We start from the raw sequence: 21,109 nt of genomic DNA, 5'->3' as shown, positions 1-21,109 counted from the left end.
GCTGACGCCATCTGTTCCCATAAACTATCTGCATGTCAGTGAAAAGTCACCCTTAAATCTTTTCAGATTTTACTGACAAACATCTATGTTCCACATTCGAAGCATTAAAATTCTAAGCAATAAAACAGCGAATTAGGCCAGATAATTGTTGGAAAACACACACTGTAGGGATTAGAGAGAGCAGCCGTGGTGGAAATGGAAGCTATTTATTCTGTATTATTGTTGAATTATTTGCATACTGGCGAGGCTGCAAAGTCCCCAAATTAGATATGTCTCCTTTCTACCCACCCAATAACGTGTTCCTAACTTTATGTGCCTGGAGCTCAAGAACTGGATTAGTTTTCCCCCCACAGATTGGTTGTACATTAATAAGCATCGAGATCCATATCTCAGAAATACAATTCGGGAGTAAGAAGCGTCTGTTCCATGGATCACAAATCTCACAGAAATATAGCAAAGATGTCACTTTACTGCCGGATTTTATTTTATTTTATTTTTTAAATATACAGATGCATACGTCACAACAGGAATATTCTCCTGTCTCCACTTAGGAATCTGGTATATGACTGAATTTCTTTTTTATGCATGAAAATAAAAGCTCCACACGATAGGCCGATTCTGCACAAAATAAAGATTTTTCACATTTATTGTATGATGGCAGCCAAAATGTTTCTGTTTTTAGCACCGCTCGTGTGTCTGAGTCCACTGTCGAGAGACTAGAGGCGACTTCCACGGAGCCAGGCCGCCAGTGTGAGTAAAGGGCACGATGAGAGGCATTTCCTACACTAAGACACGAATGCCCAAGCCCAGTTAATTCTCGCTTCCAAGTTTGTTTACTGCCCTACAGCCCAGGACTAAATGACTTTATATCAGAGGTTGGGAGTCGGAGGGATTGAGGGGCAGGCGGCGATCATTATTAACGGCTCCATAGCAACCGCAAGTCTTTTCCTAAAAACCAGGCCTCTGACGCTGCAACACAAGTTGCAGGTGAAATTGGCACCGTGACCTCCGCATTTCTGCTCGATCTGGGCGTTGGGATAAAGACCTCTGCAGCCGCGAGCTCAGTCCTAAAGGGCCCGGAGGCAACTCGCGGGGTGACATCCTTAACATCCAGCCTTCTCATCTGGGTTTTGACCTTTGCAGCACTGCATCGCGCTGCAGCACGTGGGACTCTAAAATTCTGACTCTTCACACAAACTGTGCCAGTTAAGAAGTCACACCTTTAGCAAAACGACTTGATGGTCCTTTTTTTTTTTTTCAAAGATTTTATTTATTATTTATTCATGAGAAACACACAGAGAGAGAGAGAGAGGCAGAGACCCAGGCAGAGGGAGAAGCAGGCTCCCTGCAGGGAGCCCGATGCAGGACTCGATCCCAGGACCCCAGGGTCACGCCCTGAACTCTTGAGCCACCCAGGTGTCCCTGTTTATTTTTAAGGATTTTACTCATTTATTCTTAAAGATTTTACTTATTTATTCATGAGAGACACCGAGAGAGAGGCAGAGACCGAGGCAGAGGGAGAAGCAGGTTCCATGCGGGGAGCCCGATGCAGGACTCGATTCCGGGACTCCGGGGTCACAGCCTGAGCCACAGGCAGATGCTCACCACTGAGCCCTCCAGGGATCCCCGATACTCCACACATAAGGACTCCTCACCAGGAGGTCAACTCATCTGTACTGGTGGCCCATGCGACCGGATGCGGCCGCCCTCGCTGTCCAGGGCAGGCAGGGAGCCCAGTTTCCACCGCTCACGTGCCCGGCGCTCAGAACACGTGGTCTCCCGGTCACCCTCTGCAAGGACTTTATTTATCCAAGACATGGAGGGGTAAGGGGAGGGAGCGGGAGAGGCTGAGCAGCCCCGGCAGGGCTCGACCCCGGGACTCTGTGGTCACGACCTGCGCCCAGGGGGCTGCTCTTGTCTAATCATCCGGATCCCGCTGGGGAGGCACCAGGGTTCCACGGAGGCTCCCCAGGCTGATTCCCAGTGGCTGATGAGACGGGAGTCGGCGGGGGGGGCACCTCCCGGAGCCCAAGGCCCTGGGCTCTCGCTGGCCTTAGAGTTTGGTTCTTTGCCATCGCGGTTCCCCGAGCTCCGGGCTGCGCCAGGCTGGCGAGCTGCTGAGTGTCCCAGTCCTGTCCCTGCCACCCCCCCAGGCTGCTGCACGACTCCCCGGGCATCGCCCACCAGTGCTTAATCACGGTCGCTTTATAGGCTGTCAGGTGGCCCAGGGTTGGCTTCACTTCCTGTCCCTGGCCCAGCTGCACATCATACGTGACGGGCTGCTTGTCACACCCGTGCAACCCGGTTCCTGCGGACCCATAGAGGGCCGTGACTGGGTCCCCGAGGCCTCCCCGGTGGGTCCCGCAGCCTGTGGCTCCTGGGCCCTGCCTCACCTGTCCAGGTAAAGGCAGGTGGCCCCCGAGTCCTGCTAGAGGGCTCGCTGTGTCAGGACACAGCCTCTCGTGGCCTGAGATGATGAGCCCACATCCGGGCAGCAGGGGGGTCGGGAGGGCAGGTCCAGGAAACACCGGGGACCCTGGGCTCCGAAGGCCTCCCCACGAAGCCGTCTGGTCAAGGAGATAGGAGCTGGGCAGACAGGTGCCCATGTCCCCGTCTGGGCCCGGCCCGGTGGCCGGCTGTATAATGCAGGCGCCGACTTCTTGCACAGCCCTGGCAGCGCCGCAGACCGCGAGGGCTCACATGTGAGTGCACTGGTGCAAGGCGGGGGCAGCTGTCCAGGCCCAGCTGTCACACGCGGCCCGACGGGCCACCGCCTTCCTCTGATGCGCACCAGCGACGGGATACTGCGGGCGCCCCGGATGGCGCCCAGCCACGCCGTCACCCCAGCCCCGCTGCCGCAGCTTCACATCCTTTCAAGAAAGGCCAGAATTCGGATCTCTTTTTCTTTTGTCATGACGACCTCCCAGGTTTCAGTTGTTGGCAACCAGCTCACGTCCTGCTGGCACGTTGCCCAAGCCCCGAGCCGCGCCATCGGGGGGAGCCGCAGGCTCTGGGGTCCTCCTGCCCCCCACCCCCCAGGCATGGACAGGAGAGCGGAAGGCCGCCAACAGGATGGGGCCCCTGCCAGGACTCGTGCAGCGTCTCGGGCTGCTCTTGCTACAGGTTAAGGCGCCGCGGGGACCGTCCCCAAGCACCCGGGAAGGTGGTTCGATGCCTGTGGCAGCAGGCTGGCTGCCTGTGGCTTCCCCCAGCCCTCGGACCCTGCAAGGACGGGGGGTTTTGGTGAATGGAACATAGGTCATGACTCCCCACCTCTGTCTCCCATCTAAAAAGTACCTGGTCCAGTCGAGAACCTGGAGTTTCTGTGGGTGACAAAAGGCAGGTCTGCAGTCATCGTCACCCTACAGGGCCGCAGAATGGCCAGCCGAGCCCTCGGGGCTTCATCCCTTCGTTGTTCCCGATGAGGTGCTAACGGGAAGGGACAGGGCTCAGCTTTTTGGATTCTAAGTTGAGCCTTCAGAACTCAGGGTTGGGGGAAAAAAACAGGGACAGACATAGCACAAGAGGCGAGATGTCCTTTATTAAAGGAGAGACTTTTGCTTGCAAGCACTTGAAGCTGTAAGAAAAGCACAGGGATTAGCTGCACCCCCCCCCCCCGAGGTCCACTGCATGTTAATTATCCCCCAAAACCTCAAAGACATGCAGAGAAAACCAGTGTACTCTGGTGACTGTGCCCTTATTTGAAAAATAAAATTTCCTAGGGACTTTAAAATCCATCATTTTCAGTCACTACCCAGTGAAAGGAAATCCCTTCCCAGGGTGGATGGAGGAAAGCGGTGTCTGGGCTTATGGGGTTGCCCTGAAATCAGCCAGAGGAATGGAGACCCATGTACGCCGGGTAGGATTTCAGGATGACCTACAGTTCCCTCTTTTCTTTTTGCCATCACTCTTCTTATTGTCAGAGAGCAGAAGAGCCTTCCCAACCACCTTGTAGCTAAACTTTCAGAAATTAAATAAAAGCACTTAGACCGGAGTTATCCAATAACCACAGGGAAGTTTCATTATTTTTTTTTCTGCAAGAAACATTTAAGAATCATCTTCTTGTATTAACATTAATACACTTATTGGGTGTTGCTATGTTCCGGGCCCTGTGTGGGGCCCATGGATAAAGGAGAAGAATAAGACTTTGACATTTAGAAACTTCTTATTGAGAAAGGGGAAGGTGCTGAGAATCCCCCAGGTGAAGAGTTTGAACTTAGAGTAGCAAAGCAAGAGGGACAAATAATTTGGGAGAAAAAGAAATCTTGAGACTTAAGGAAGTTGTTACTTGAGAAATAGTCACTCAAGCTGGTTAGCGGAGGTACCGTAGCTCGGCGTGTGGCGCATCATAAATGTCCAGGAGCAAGACAGGGGAGCTGTGTAAGGTGTAGTTGTGGGGACTTCAGGAATATACAAGAATGGGAATTTTTCTGCCCTAAAGCATGAAACAGGGACGCCTGTGTGGCTCAATGTTTGGGCGCCTGCCTTGGGCTCAGGTTGTGACCCCGGGGTCCCGGGATCGAGTCCCCCATCGGGCTCCCTGCATGGAGACTGCTTCTCCCTCTGCCTGTGTCTTTGCCTCTCTCTGTCTCTTATGAATAAATAAATAAAATCTTTTAAAAAAATAAAGTGCGAAACAGAATGGCAGAGGGGAAGCTGAGTGGAAGAAAATCTATAGTCATTACAATGCAACATTGACAGCAAGCACGTTCATTTGTTTTTTTTTAATTAATTGATTTATTTATTTATGATAGTCACAGAGAGAGAGAGAGAGAGAGAGAGGCAGAGACACAGGCAGAGGGAGAAGCAGGCTCCATGCACCGGGAGCCCGACGTGGGATTCGATCCCGGGTCTCCAGGATCGCGCCCTGGGCCAAAGGCAGGCGCCAAACTGCTGTGCCACCCGGGGATCCCCACGTTCATTTGTTTTAATTAACACATAAATACTGGACACACACTGTGTTCCAAGCCCTGGGAGGAGCCCTGGGTTCACGAGGTGGACGGGACCGAGCCCCACAGGCACGCGCCCCGTCCTGCACCCAGCGCGGCCCGCGGTGACTGGCTTGCTCAGTCACCCTCCAGCCAGGAGCCTTCAGATTGGGTTGGGTTTGGGTCTTGTTTATTCAACTTAGGGAATTTTCCCTCCTGAAAACACACTGCTGACTATAATGCTACATACTATCTTTCCTAGGATGAGGCAGGGATGAGCAAATTTAAAAAACACAATGAAAATCCATGAGATATGTTGACTTTCCTCAGGTACAGTAGCTTAACATCCAAATTCAAAAGCACATGTTATCCTCACCATAAGGGTAGGGTTGCTTTTTTTTTTTTTATATAAATAGAACTTCCTAAATTTCTTTAATTAAAAGTATAATTACGCAGAGGAAACAAATGGCCCCTAAACCTAGTGGCCAGATAATTCCTGATGTAATTGTTCATTTTCTTAAAAATATTACAGAAAACTAATAGTTTTCTGTCACCGTGTAATAAATGACCACAAACTTGGCAGCATTAAACAGCACCCACTTATTAGCTCACAGTTCTGTTGGTGAGAAACCCAGCATGATGTGGCTCGGCACTATGCTCCGTACATCCAAGGCTGAAATCAAGGTATTGGCCAGACAGAGTCCTTGTCCGGAGGCTCTGGGGAAAATCTGCATCCAAGCTCATTCTCCTTAGCAGAACTCAGGTCCCTGCAGTCATAGGGCAGGGGTCCCCATCTCCTGGCTGGCTATGGTCAGGGACCGCTCTCAGCATCTAGAAATTGCTTGCATCCCTTACCACGTGGTCCCCTCCATCTTCACGCCACCAACGATACATGCAATCTTTCCTGTTCTTTAAAATCTCTGATTTCTTCTTCCTTTTGTTCTTCTTTTCACCCCCCTCCCTCTCCCCCTCCCTTTCTTTCTCCTTCTTACAGCCAAGGAGAACTCTGTCTTTTTTTTTTTTTTTTTTTTTTTTGAGGACTCTGTCTTGAAAGGGCTTCTGTGATTAGGTCAAGACTACGTGGATAATCTCTCTCCAAGTAAATGGCACCATGTGACATAAATAAAATCACAAGAGTAAAAATCCGTCGTGTTCTCAGATCTGAAGATTACGCAAGGCACGTAATCCAGGGAAGTGGGAGATCTTCGTCTATCTTAGACTTTTGCCTCCACATAATGAAACGTGGTAGGGAAATTCAGATGACACGAAGAGGTCCGTGTTAAATGGAAATTGGAGCTGTCCCTTTCCCACTTCTTCCAACATCATATTCCAGTGGTAACCATGGCCAACAGTTTTCCTACATATCCTTCTAGAAAAAAATATAAAGGATATATATGCATCTCTATATTTTCTCTGTATATTTAAATATCCAGGATCTTCTTGCACCCAGCTGTTCTCATATACTCTCATGGCACTCCTTCCTTAACAGTAAATGTGGATCTATGCTATTCTTTTTCACAGCTACATGAGAGCGGATTTTTATTTCTTTAATAATTACATAAGAATAAGCAAGGGATCAGCAATGAATCATTCCTAAGACAAAGACAGATTATTTATTATCCCAAGGATTTTTAAACTGTAGAGACAATTTTCATAAGACCCATTGTTCTTTCTTAGAGCAGATGGATTCTCCTAGAGTCCCTATTTTGGAAGAGAGTCAACTAATTTCTCTCCAAAGTAAATTTAAATAATCACTTCTGGAGGAAGTGATCTATTTAGACACAAAAGGATTTTAACAGAACTTCCTCACATGTAAAGGAAAGGTCCAAAAAAAGAAGAACAAGGATGAGGAGGAAAAGGGAGAGGGTGGGGAAGAGGGGATGGGGGAGGGGAGGAGGAGAAAGATGATTAGAAGGAGGAAAATAGAAAAGCAGAATTAACCAGTTGAAATTAAAGGGAAGTCAGGAATTCATCTACGCTTCAGGACAGGAATAAAGTTCCAACCTCTGACCATTATCCCATCTTTTTTCCATAGCAACACCAAAGAAATAAAAAGAATTTTATTTCTTATTTTTCCACAAAAGAAGCATTTCTTTCTAATTATTGTCATTCTAAAGTTCTTAAACTACAATGTTTGATCTATGGCTCTGGAATACCAATTTTCCATATCTGTTTTTTCTTAGTACAAAAAGACAAAGAAAAAAAAAACAAAACAAAAAGACAAAGAGACTTCCACTACCTTTCATCGTTCTTTGAATGGGACTAGATATTAAAAAAATAGATTTACATTACTAGTCATAACTTGCAACTCCTGAAGCTCCCACAAAACTCATATATTACATTTTTTTCTACAGAAGTGACAAGTTGCTCTGCTTTCATCAATTTAAATGAAAACACAGTAAGCAATAATAATGGTTCCAATCTCCATGAGTATTTTCTCTTTGTGAGGAGTCCATGAGCTGAAAGTTCCTCTTTCGAGCTTGGACCACTGCTCTGAAATGGAGATGCACTACAAACGTAACGTGAACACTCATGAATTTGTATTAATACTTGAAGCATGTGTGATTTGCTCTTCAAGTCAGAATTCCTCATCTCCACTAGAGAGAGATACCCTAAAAGCACGTCACCAGAGGTAGCCTACTGGGACATGGAGGAGGGCACTTTCCTGGTATCTTAGCAGCAATTTAACAATAAGCCCCGAGATTGTATAAGGCAAATGCTAGTGAGACAAATTATAACAGAGAAGCTATGAAGAATTCCCATACTGCCAGTAGACCCAGGCAAGCAGGGCCCCTGTCCTTGGCTGCTCCTCAGGGAGCCTCATCCCTTAAAGTACCGTCTAATGGACTTTCTAAGTTCTCCTCTGGTGTCTGGGACCAGCCAGGGCAGGTGTCATCAGACAGGAAGACTCAGATCAGACCAGGACCCTTGGGGCCCCCGTCTCCATTTCTCCTTTTCAGAGTACCAAACCTCTGTCCCATACAAGCAGTAGACCAGGTACCCCAAAAACCTTCAGAAGGGAAACACCACTACTCAGCAGAATGTTTCTTTTATGAAGGTGTGACTCTGGATGAGATCGGGCCCTCTGGAATAGTACTGACATACAAATTCGAGGAAACTCATATTTATGAGGGACACGGGACAAGGTCAGGGCTCTGGGATACTGGTGATACCACCAACCCCTAGGCTTGAGGCACCCATGTGTGCTGGTACAAGGGTTCTGCAAACAGAGATGCCACGTCCAGTCTGTAGCACCAAGAAAGCAAGATGGTAGCAGGTGTCCTTACCCAGGGCTGTCATTCCACTTCTTCCTCAGGTTCCATATCACATGTCACACTGTTTTCCCACAGTAGCCTCAGTCATCTCCTCCAAAAGCCTTGAAGAACTTCATTCCTCTATGTCCAGTGATTCTTCTGATCCATGTCCTCTCTTGCCTTACATCATGTGTTGATGTTTGTTCCCTGCCAGGCTGGTCTTAAACCATGCTAAATGAAGGATGGACATTTCTTGTTCAAATGGGACCACTCTTCTTGTCCCCGTGGGTCTGATTTATCTTCTCCATGAGTTGGAAGTGATAGAAGGCAGGGACTGAGCCAGCATTTAAAGAGATCACACTCTAGGAAAGCTGTGATCACCTCCTAAAGAGTTCAAGAGAAGATGTAGCTGGAAGATGTATCATTCTATATTTTTGCTGTGAAATTTTGAACACTAAATTTGGCATAACCAAAAACAATTTATCATTCACAGTTTCCTGCATATACCATACAAGACTTGCATTTGTGGTCATTATCGACGAAGCACAGTAACAACCTTTGAGACAGGTGGAGGAAATCAGTGTTCATACCATGATGGATGATGCAGAATCATGGGTAATGATGTAACCAGCATTAAATAAATGGTCTTAGAAACTACAGAGGCAAGAAGATCTATATCATTTCAATTCATACAAGATCTGAAGAGTCACGGCATTGTAAATAACAGCGTTGCTACCTTTTTCTCCAATGATGGGACACATGAAATTAACCAGGAACCATTCATTTGACAATAAAAAACAAGAAGATACAACACATAGCTACTAGCTACTATAGAGAGTATTTACATGCAATGATCAAATAGTAAACAAACGTGTAAATAGCACCACTTTATTCATTATTCTGAAGATTTACTGAAAATTACCGTAACTTACGTAGGCCCATGAGTTTTACAACATTTTTTTAAATCGAGTTGTTATATAGATGGAGACTCTGCAAAAAAGATTTGCCTGGGACTCTATATTCTAGGGATGGCCTTGAGTAAAACTCCTGAGAAAGGGTAGGAAGTGATTTACCAACACACAATTTCATCTTTTCTCAGCACGGATACAGTAGGTTTCACATTACATGGTTTGGGAATCTACATGTCTTAATTTAGAAAACATTTTGTATACACAATGAGATAATTACCATTATGCATTGCAAAGACTTGGGGACTTCTGTAATGTTGGTTTTTGTTTTTTTTTTTTTGTTTTTTTTTTTTGTAGCCATAGGTTTTTGTATTTTCCCTGCTTGAAGATAATTCTCAATTACTCAGTTTTGGCTTATTGATTTAGTAATCTAACTGCATAAAATAAATGCTTTATTTCTAGATTGTCTGACCTCCAACCTTGAGTATTTTTAGATGGCCTTACTATGTATTAGTTGGTAGAAACTCAGACAATGTAAATTAATTTTTACGCTAGCCTTAAACATTTTAATAATGGAAGAAAATTTACTCTAACAATCAGATAAACGCATGCTAACATATTGAATTATTTCTGAAATATCAATCACTTGGATTATCTTTGCTTTTCATATGAACATTTATAATTAATGTTTAGCCATTTTAAGGCCCATTATATCAATGGTATGTGTTTCCATACATCACTCATATTTGTACCTACAAAAACATTACATATTCACAGGTGATTAACAGGTCATCTGGTCCAACAACTATTTGGCCAAACTACTAAAAGAGGTTTATAGTGGAAGCTCTAAGTCATGGTTTATTTCTAGAAATAGGCAAGAAAAAATTAGGGAAAGAAAATAAAAGGAAAACATTAGATTGTAAACCAATATATTAAATCAACTCCGACATGATATAATCATTCTATAAGCATGTGTCCTTTCTCTTACCCACTAATATTTTACCCTGCCGGATTCTGACTTAGAAAAACGCTAGTAGAAATGCTTGAGCTAATGAAAGTCAACATTTTATTCTCCTGGGCTTTTAAAATTTCAAATTCTATTGAATTTCCTTTCAGTGAAACTTACAAATACAAAAAAGACTAAAATGTTCTAAGAACACAGTATGTAAAAGAGTAAAATTTGAAGTTCATTTTTATATTCCAAATTTTTGTCTAATATAAAATTTAAAGACAAACATTATATCTGTGCCACCATTCTTGTTTTCAAAAACTTAACAGATTTTTCATTTAGATAGAGAGGGTTATAAAATGCATGAGGGCCACAGAGAAAATAAGAGGGCATAATTCAGATTTTCTGAAATAATTCTTTTTCTTTTGACTTACCAAGCCTTGCCTCCCTCCTTCATATCAGACAGGATATGAAGTACCTAACTTTTAAAGATCTATTTAGCCATTTCAAATGGCATGATAACCAGATGGTGAGTGAGGAATGGATTTTGAATAAGGACATGACTAACTACAATAATTACATCTACTTTCTTAGTAATGAACAGCAAGTTCCAAGCTCTTTTGTTTGGAAATTCAACAATAACAAAATGCATTTATATTATCTTAAAAAACAGTGGCCTTTCTGGAATGGAATCCCTGGGAAATAGCCTTAAAATGTGAAAGTCTGTGATCTTCACAAATAAACTATAAGTTGTACTGTATTTAAAAAATTACCTGAGAAGCACCTGAGTGGCTCAGACAGTTAAGTGTCTGGCTCAGGTCATGATCTCAGGGTCATGAGATTGAGCCCTTCGTGGGGCTCCATCCTGCGTGGCATCTGCTTAAGATTCTCTCTCTCCCTTTCCCTCTGCCCCTCCCCAGCCCCCCCCCCCAACTTTGCCCACTTTGCTCTCAGGTGCATGCACTCTCTCTCTATCTCAAAAACAATTTACCTGACTTTTCAGTACTGACTTTCAAGTAGATGCACCCCTAAGATTAAATGCTATTTAACAACTTTACATCCTCAAAATCTAGCAAAAATCACCTGTGAATATGAAGAAATTAAAACAAGGTGATGGCTATAGAAAATGGCAGGGGTGCCTGGGTGGCTCAGTTAAGTGGCCGACTCTTGGTTTCGGCTCAGGTCATGGTCTCAGGGTCCTAGGATCGAGACCCGAGTGAGGCTCCTGCTCAGCCTCAGGATTGTCTCCCTCTGCTCCTCCCCTTGCTCTCTCTCCCTCTTAATTAATTAATTAATTAATTGAAAAAGAAAATAGCAAGTGCTTGCTTTAAAAGAATGTTTTAGATTCAATTAGAAGATATTGATTATAAACAAGCAGTAACATGGTGGAAACAAAGATGTAATTTCTTTAGACCAAAATATTGTATTGAGAATCAGTAATATTCAGTTTGGTACATTAGTCAGCATTTTTAGACATTATATTTGGTTCAAAGCCCAGTTTTGATGTCTGTGAAGATTTAAGACTTCCACTGTGGAATCATGTATCTTTGCCCCACCCAACAGAAATAATTCCTTTAAAATATTTCTGTTCCTTGTGCCTTTTTTCACCACCTTTACATACTTTCTGTTTTTCTAAGCAGCAGGGTCAACCTGACATTTCCTGGAGGACTGAGCCTGTCAGCTAGAATCACTGTTGTTCCAGTTGCTGAATCAGCGACCCTCGGACCACTGGCTGGTAGCAGTTACAAGGAGACCTTCAAATTTTGCAATTTTTGGTCTGGATTAGAATGGGCTCTAGGCCAATTTCTTTAAAACCAGTACAGATTTTCAGACACATACACAATCACATTCCTAATGCAGAGGGCCCTGAAAATCCATTTCAGACATGGATGGACTACTTGATTCCAAGTGAAAATCTTTTCTTGGGGATCCCAGGGTGGCACAGCGGTTTGGCGCCTGCCTTTGGCCCAGGGCGCGATCCTGGAGGCCCAGGATCGAATCCCACGTCAGGCTCCCAGTGCATGGAGCCTGCTTCTGTCTCTGCCTCTCTCTCTCTCTCTCTCTGTGACTATCATAAATTAAAAAAAAGTTTAAAATAAAAAAAAAAAAGAAAATCTTTTCTTGTGTCACCCAGGTGACAACCACATACTAAGGCCATGATGTCTATTCCTATTGTGGCAGGACATGGTTCTAACTTGAAAAGCCAAGCTTTCAGAAGGAGCGCTATAAATAGAGTTAATATTAGATGAACCCACCAAAATGGAAAGACGGGAGTAGGAGTAAGTCGTTGAGTTCGAATTCCCAACCTTTGTGGCTTTGATGCTGTGCCAACCATGCTTCTTTCGTGTAAGCTAATGGACAAAGGTTGCACAGGGAACGGAGCCAAACTGAGGGATCCTTCCTTCTGCTGCTACAAAGGTTTATTAAGGATCAATGGAACAGACTTCAACAACCCGGAGACAACAGTTTGCTTTCAGAGGAATTCTGGTTAATAATGGCACTGTACCTGTTAATTCATCATGACGAAATAAATTAAAATATATGGACAAACTGTTGTCCATCTGGACACCGGAGAACCAAAGACTCAGACAGTGCATGTTTATTGAAGGGGTGATCTTCAGAGACGGCTCTTCAGGGGAGGGTATGACAAGCAGGAGAGGGAAGATGGGGGGCTGAGCAAGGGGAGGTCCCACCTACAGGCTAGTCTTGAGCTGGTTCGGGGGATCACGCCACAAAAATGGATTCTGACCCTCTCCTTTGAGGCAAAGGGCCCAGCCATTTGTAGCCTGTAGTTATCAATTATTGGCTGCTCCTGCTGGAAGATCATAACCTCTAGGGGGGCTGCCGACAGCAAGTTTCAGGATGTGGGAGTGACAGCTATGGATCATTAGCAGCCGAAAATCACAACAGTTGGGGAAACGTGCAAGGGCCCGGTAAAGGAATCTGGGCAGGGGCACCACAGCATCTACTATACTCCCTCATTTCAATTCACTCCAAAATCAGAAAGACACCCGGGACTCTGGCAAATTGTAGTCAGACGGGAAAGGGTGACCTCTGGTATCAACAGGTGAAGTCATTGGGAGGGAATGGCTGGCAATCTTACCCAGTTGCCTTTAATCCTATTATACCCTATGACTTGTGCTTCCTTTGCTTGTTAACAATCTACAGCCTCTGACATAATGTATCCTTAACCTATTTTGGGGCTCTTAATTCAGAATTATTCCTTCTTCCCGCATGAAAGAAAAGCTGCCAGTTTTGAGAATATCCATTAAGTTAAGGGCAGAAGGCAAAATGTTAACATTCAACTCAAAGGAAAAGCAGTAAGACTATAAATCACAAAGCACAACTCCTTTTTTAAATGAAAAAAAAATGGAGTTTTCCATTGAGAGATTTGGGGGGAGTAGAAAAAAGTCATTTCCTTAGCTCGGGTGTAAGTTTTAATTGCATTCCATGAGTCCTGTCACATGGACATCCTTCACCGGTAAGAAATGAACACTTCTGCCGTGGTTGGTGACTGGCCCCATTTTTCAATAATGGGCATTAGAAATTCCAAACCTGCTGTGAGTCACTTTACCTTCTTTCCTCCAGACATTGTGCTGGAGATGGAGTGATTTGCATTTTCATTGTTGGTCTGTGGTGTTCTGAAACAGTCAAAACATATCTAAGTCTTTATTATCCAACAAGTAGATAGGAAATATGAATCCAAAGGCTGGATGGCGATAAATTTGGGAGTCTTTACCCAGATGGGCTTTTGAAACCACAAAAAACTCAAACATATTATTTTGTACATCCAACTCTTCTCCACTCCATTTTGAGGTCATTAATTTCATCTGGATGTCTGGAGAACAGCTGATTTTATATTTGAGTTCATTATAAAAACAAAGAAAGAAAGAAGAGATTTGCCTATCTCTACAGAAAAGTCCATCTCATTCTCTTCTGGCCTCATCCATAAGAGAAGCCATTAAATATAATGGTTTCAAAATCTTCACTAGAAATGCCAGTTTGGCCACAAGAGGCTTTGTTAAAAGGGCACATGGGAATCGACGGGGATGGGCATCATTGTAATAATCCACTCAGGATGGTTTGATTGCTGTAACTCTGAGTCCAGATATTTGTCCTGGATTCTGCAGCCAGCCAAGTCAGTGGGATATTTTTTTTCTGAAGCAAACAAATCTCCCTGTTTCCTACTGATCCAACCTAATTCTAGCCACCCAGCCTACACATTATATATTTCCTATTTTGAGAAAAACATTCCTGGAACAAGGAGTGGGCAGTGGACTCGATTCTATTTTCCACTGAATTAAGACACCTTACAGATAAGGAAAGTCACATTTTCTGTGACAGGGAAGAGGCAGGCTACTTGCTGCAGTGGAGAAAAAAAAAAAAAAAAAGAAAGAAAGAAAGAAATCACAAACTCAGAACCAGAGTGTAAGAGGAAAGTGGCAGATTGACTTCTGGTTGCTGGACCATCGCAAGGCTCCCCTCCGTCCTCATCCATAAAGAAAGGCTTTCCCAAGAGCAGAGCAAAGCTCCAGCTTTACAAGGGCTTCTAACCCTGGCCTCATACAGTCAAGGCCAGACCTTGACATCATAATTAGCTTTCACTGACCCTTCTCCAAACACCTTTTAGCCTGAAAGCGACAAAAGCTGTCAGTCAACGTGACCAAGTCATGGCTATTTTCATCAGGGCTCAGTGGCCATTCTTGTGGCCACCACTGAGTCCCGACCTTCTCCAGAGAGGGAGTATCGAGGATCAGTAGAGTTTTGTTCTTCGTCAGATTGAGTTGCTAGGTCACGTCTGGGGATTAGACTCCTGACTTGAAGAGTAAATGGCAGCTTTTGATGTTATTATTGGAGCAAGAGAGTAAGACTTTATTTTTAAAATTTGTTATTTAGTTGGGGAGGATCGGTGACTAGAGTTATGAAATGTATTCCTTTTTTTTTTAATGAAAATACTTTTTTTTTATAAATTAATTTTTATTGGTGTTCAATTTACCAACATACAGAATAACACCCAGTGCTCATCCCATCAAGTGTCCCCCTCAGTGCCCGTCACCCATTCACCCCCACCCCCCGCCCTCCTCCCCCTCCACCACCCCTAGTTCATTTCCCAGAGTTAGAAGTCTTTATGTTCTGTCTCCCTTTCTGATATTTCTCACACATTTCTTCTCCCTTCCCTTATATTCCCTTTCACTATTATTATGAAATGTATTCCTAAAGTAAGTAAGAAGGAGAGGAATATGGAGAAGAAGAAGAAAAGGAATAGAAACTTCTCATTAAAATTTTGCAAAGTTTACAAGGAAACCAAGATTAGACCAGTTTTCTGAATTAGCACTAACACGAATTTACCTCTCTAATGAGCCAGAGCTCAGTCTCACAACTGAGAATTTTACCCTCTTCAGAAATTCAGCTGAGGAAAAATGCAAGTTAGGTGGACTGAAGTGCTAAAGCCAAAGGAACAGCCTCTTTGCTAATAGAATTAACTGACATTTATTTCATGTTTAATGATGACAGGCACTATTAAGAGTTCAATGCTAGTATGAAACAGTATCACTTCCAGAACACAAGCTAGTCAATGGAATTAGAGCCCAGCTGGAACATTTACTAGCTGTGTACCCCCAGAAAATATATTTCTTGGTTTTTCCCCATGTTTTTTTTTTCTTTTTCATTTGTAAGATGAATGTTAGAAATAATCCCCATCTCACAGGTTGTCATAAGGGTAAAGAAATTGGGACACGTGAACCATTCAGCAGAGAATCTGATACATGGAAAGAGTTTAAAGAAGTTTTGCCTATTACTAGCTATCACTATGCTCTAACTAAAGATGAAAAAGTGGAAGTCTAAAGGTTAAGTAGCTTTCTCAAGGTCATACAGAGAAAAATGAACAAAACCCAGATTTGAATTCGGGTGCTCTATCTCCAAAGTTCATGTGCTTACAAGGTAAACCTTAATGCCTCCCTGACAAGCATGTTCCCCAAGACCTAGTATGATTTGAATCCAGCCCTTTCTGACAGGGCAGGAGCCGCACAGCAACGAGGTAGTGATGGGGTTTTTAGCCAACAGCTTGTGGCAGATCATGAGTCTAGGTGTGGAACCATTAGTCACTACAAAGGCTGATACTGCACATTTGAAAGCAGGGTTAATTCCTCCAAGGAGGGAGGGGTCAACACAGGAAACATTGTTGGCCTCTCTCCTGAAATTCAAGCCTTATCATGAAATTTAAAAACAGCTCATGAATTAATAGCTTTAGTGAGGGCATAATATTTCACCTAAAGCAAATAGAAATTACCTTTTGTGGTAGAAAGGTACACAAGCTCCCAACTAATAAATGCATTTTATATTCACGCTGCATTAGCTACTTTGTCATATGGTATCTCACTCAATCTCTGCCACAACTTCATGAATTAGAAATTATTAGCTTTGTTTTATGGATGAGAAAATAGAGAAGTTAAATGACAAGGTCACGAAAGGGCAGAGCTAGAATTTAAAACCATGTCTCCAAAACCTAGTGTTTTAACCATGAAACAGACACTGGCTTATTGCTCGTGTTGTGATGCTCTGTTTATGTACAAAACTTGCAAGGATTGGGGCTCAGGCGGTTGAGAGTCTGGCTCTCAGTTTCGACTGGGGTTGTGATGTCAGGTCCTGGGATCACACCACATTGGGCTCCCTGCTCATCGAGGAGTCTGCTTCCCCTCTCTCACCCTATGCTTCTCTCCATGCTCATGCCTATGCATACTCTCTCTCCTCGAAAATGAATAAATAAATCTTTTTAAAAATTGCAGCGGCCTCTCCTTACACAATAGTATTGCCTTTGCGTGGCTTGTCACGCAGCCAACAGGCTTACCTAAGTGTTCCTTTTCCTTCTAACCATCCCCTTGTAAAGCCCTTTAGGATTTTAAAAGATCTGTTCTTCTTATATTAAATAGAGCTAAGGAGGGCATTACTCTACCCACTCCACTGATTGAAATACCGAGAATTGTAAAGAGTAACTCTCTCCAATCAGAAAGTTTTTAAGTGACGCCATAGGCCTCATCCTCTAGGCTTTTCACTATGCCTGATTCCCTCCTTTGGCAACACTATCTCAAATAGGCTATTAAAGCATCTAAAAGTACAATCGTTTCTACAAATATAAATGATTTTTATCAAAAGGCAAATACTTCAGATGTCTCTACAGCCATACCAAAGACATTTCCACAGAGATGGAGTTTGGAACATGTAAGTCTCCTAAGATTGATAGATCTTTGGGATCTAACTAAAGCTATTGACTGATATCTTTGGGCTCTGGTTCTCCTAGAACAGCCACAAATATCATGTGGTTTACAGGCTCAAGACAGCTTAATGACCAAAAGTGCCTGCAAGCTGTTGCCCAGAGCCCATGAGGCATAAAAGAATGGCGGTGGTTGTAGGAGGTGTGGTAATTGAGACACTGCCAGCTTTTTTTTCGTTTTTGTTTCCTGGCGATGAAGAGATTAAAGCAAAAGGAAAAAAAAAAAAACAAAGAAAGGAAAAGAAAAATCAAACAACCAATGTCTGCCACACAGCACCCAACAGCAACCACCTTAGCCCTGAGCCAGTTGTATTTACATCAGCCTTAGCTTCGAATTGAACATTCAAGATTCAAAAAACAGCATGTTTGATTTTTCCCTTCCTTCCCCACTACAGGATCAAGAGAGGGAAAGAGGGGAAAGATAAGCTTGCAGAAAGAAAGAAAAAAAAAAAGCTTTGATTCTCCACACATGTTTATTTATGCAGGAAGGAAGATGTCTTTGCTGCCTCTCTAGATGGAAGAGCGCTGCGTGCCAGTCGAGACCTCCTGTCTCATAATGGGCACTCAAGAAATGCTTATTGGATGAGGAGCCTGGGGCTCTCAAAATGATGGAGATGACATCAGTCCTATCCTGGAGGGACTTGCAATTGAAAACTTCTGACATTAACCCAGACAAAAATGGACAGGCAATCCAGATAATGCACCGAGAACTTGGAGCAATCAAATAAATATGCAGCTTGCTTTTTTTTTTTTAAATCATTTTTTACATCGCTCATGTTACAGTCACAGACTGCCCAGTTCCCAACCACCCTATGAGCAACCTCAGTTCACAGCCTATTAAAAGGAAGTCACAATCCATTTCGAACCCCGGCCTTCAGGAATGTAAATATGAAGTCATTTTGGACTGGAGAGGAGCAGAATGTTTTCAAAGAACCATTAGGAGGCATTTGTGAGTGGATCTTGCATGAGATTTTCCTTTAGATTCTTTCGAAAGGGAAGGAGGATGGGCAGTTAAACTGGTTTTCACTTGGATATAAATTTGATTATTCTAAACAAAAATAAAAAAAATAAATTTGATTATTCTGGCAAACTCAGAAGAGATCTAATGATCCTAATGGATTCTTAAACCGCCCTAAGTAGTTCTCTGCACTTGACTGTTTCTACAGTCACAATAGATTCAATCCTGTGCGTGTGGAACCAGGAGTCTGGTTGGGGGTGGCAACACAACAGGCAATGCCTGACGATTGTGCTTCCTGGCATTCCCTGGGAGCTGCAGGACAGGGTGTTATACATCCTTTTGGGCCTTTATGGCCCTTTTTGTTAACTTTCTGTAATTCCTCGTTCTTCCACAGCCTTCAGAGGATGCCTGCCCTTCAGTGGAAACCCCCCCCCCCCCCACCATCACGGCCGATTGTTCTCTATTGTCTGAAACTCTTCTTGGGAACGTCTTCTGGGACCACTGCACAGAGCCCGCTTATGTCTCAGTGAAAAGCCCTAAAACATAAGGAGAGAAACGAGCTTGTAAATGCAGTCTGGAGAGGTCAGACTCAATATTTTGTTAAAGGTGGTCTCAGGAGTGGTATCTGTTTGTGAGGCAGACATGCACATCTCCACTAAGAATCAATAGTGAACCCATTTGTACTACGCTTGGTGTTCAAAGTGTTTCTATGCATTTATCCCACCTTCTGCACTTTCTCTCTATAAATAAATGCCGCTGGCTGTCTAGTTTCAAAATGCTTCAGCGTGTTGTGCTGTTGTCTCTGCCTGAGAGTGCAGCTGACAAGACCGATGCCTCCTATCCCTCTTCTGTGCCCCGGTAGGGCCCTACCAACAGCGCCTCCTTTCTCTGCCTTTCACCCCATGGTCTGTCTGCTGCCCTGAAGCCTTTGCTCAGAACAAGCCCCCCATTTCCACAGGCCAACCCTCCAGGCCACGTCTGCTGATTTTGTTTCCCGGCCTTCCAAGGCTCCACAGTCTAAGTGATGGGACCCCTCAGGGCCCGAGACATCATACCTCCTGCCTGACATCTGTGTGTCTGTCACGCTCTCAGCCCAAGTCTTGGGGTTGCCACCTCTGCCACCTCTATCGCTCTTCCTCACCTGTTCTAGCCAATGGGATGGCGGAATGGCGAGCAGAGCTTCAAATTCAAAAGAGAAGGAATAGGGCAACGTGGGAAGATCCTGGACAGACCTTTGTTAAATTCCAGGCGTGGCTATTTACCAGGCGCGCTAATCAGCCTCCAAAAGCCCCGGCCGTCTTCTGTGCAGAAAGAGGATCGTAACGCCTACCCGGAGGAAGTGTTCTAAAGATTGAAAGGAGACCTGGAGAGGGCCTGGCTCCTATCAGCCGTGGCCTGAGATAACCACTGTTACTCCATCCTGGTGAAAATGGATGCGTTCCAGGGGTAGGTATCATGTGACCGAGGAAGCTAGAGTGACAAACATTCCCGAGACCCCAGATCCCTCGGCAGGGAGCTTGAACCCAGGCTCACTCTGGCCCTCCAACACGTGACAAACAGCCTGGCCTCTTTTACTGGCTTTTGGGATTTCTCCCCATCCCCTAATGCACCCTTGGACAGAGTGCTAGCCGGTGGTGGAACGCAGGGACAGATTTATGCCAGTCTGCTGCTGACGGCACTCTTCGCCTGGGGCAAGATAGAACATGACCCCTTTCTCCTTCAAGTGTGACATCAATCACTGGTGTTCTCCAGCCCCGTAAAGAGGCTCTTCATTTCTTCTTGCCTTTACATTTCAAGAACAGATCCAGCCCTTGCCCAGTAAGCTCACCAGGACTTTACAGCAAGGGCACATGAGCGGGCACCCAGGAGGCCCCCGGGAAGCGCTAGATGTAAATAAAGGAGGGACTTCGTGTGACACTTCACGTCCTAGCGAAAGAATTTCCTGTGGAGCTGGAACTAGGGTGGCTCCCAAGTTCCCCTTTTACATTTCCACATGTTTGAACATGACTCAGTAAGATAATATTGGGACTCAGGTAGCTCCCTCTCACTCCATAGGCAGTAGGTCGCTATCAATACTTGCAGGAATGATTGCCCCTGAGTAAATGTCAAGACACTCACCTTTCAAACGGAGTTGGGGCCTTACTAGTTTGCCCTTACCTATTTTTCTCGCACACCTACATCCTCGGCCATGCTGCAAAGCTCACAGCAACTTTTCCACATTTCATTCCTTAAAGTCACATTGTTTCCCATGTGCCTTTAAGGAATCATTCTTGATCTCAGCCATAAAATTGGAAAGCGGCATAACTGACAAGATGATCCCCGAAGGCAGCTGAAACATGGGGTAGATTGAAGCCGACAGTTAATTTGTAGCAGTAAAAAATAATGATATCACCATAAAACAAGTTTAAGATTAGACCGGGCTCAAACACTCTGTGCCACAGAATATATGGATGGGTATTGTCAAGCTCAAATAACAAAGCAAAACAAACCCGAACCTCCCAGCCTCACCGAGCCCAATTTACTTGCTTTTTTTTGTCGTGGTACGCTAACACCATCTGCTGGCTGCAGCCAATAAAATGCCTGGCATTCCCTAAGTCTTGGAATATTCTAGTGTGCGGATACTGTTGTTAATTAGTATGCATAAGAAAACATATTTTTTTAATCTAACAATATCGTTGGGATGGCACAAATAAACCAGATCTTCTGAGAACACCAAACAAACGGAGGAGCCCAGAAAGCTAGTTATTGCCAAAAGCACCCTGGTCCGCTCTGCCGAGAAGCTGCATCTGCTGAGTGCATAAGTCCTAGCACATTCCCTTTTTGTTCCAGAGCTTCCTTCTGA

The sequence above is a fragment of the Nyctereutes procyonoides genome, unplaced genomic scaffold (assembly GCF_905146905.1).
Source record: "Nyctereutes procyonoides isolate TBG_1078 unplaced genomic scaffold, NYPRO_anot_genome, whole genome shotgun sequence".
NCBI classification, from domain to species: Eukaryota; Metazoa; Chordata; class Mammalia; order Carnivora; family Canidae; genus Nyctereutes; species Nyctereutes procyonoides.
Note: the sequence above shows the minus strand (reverse complement) of the source record.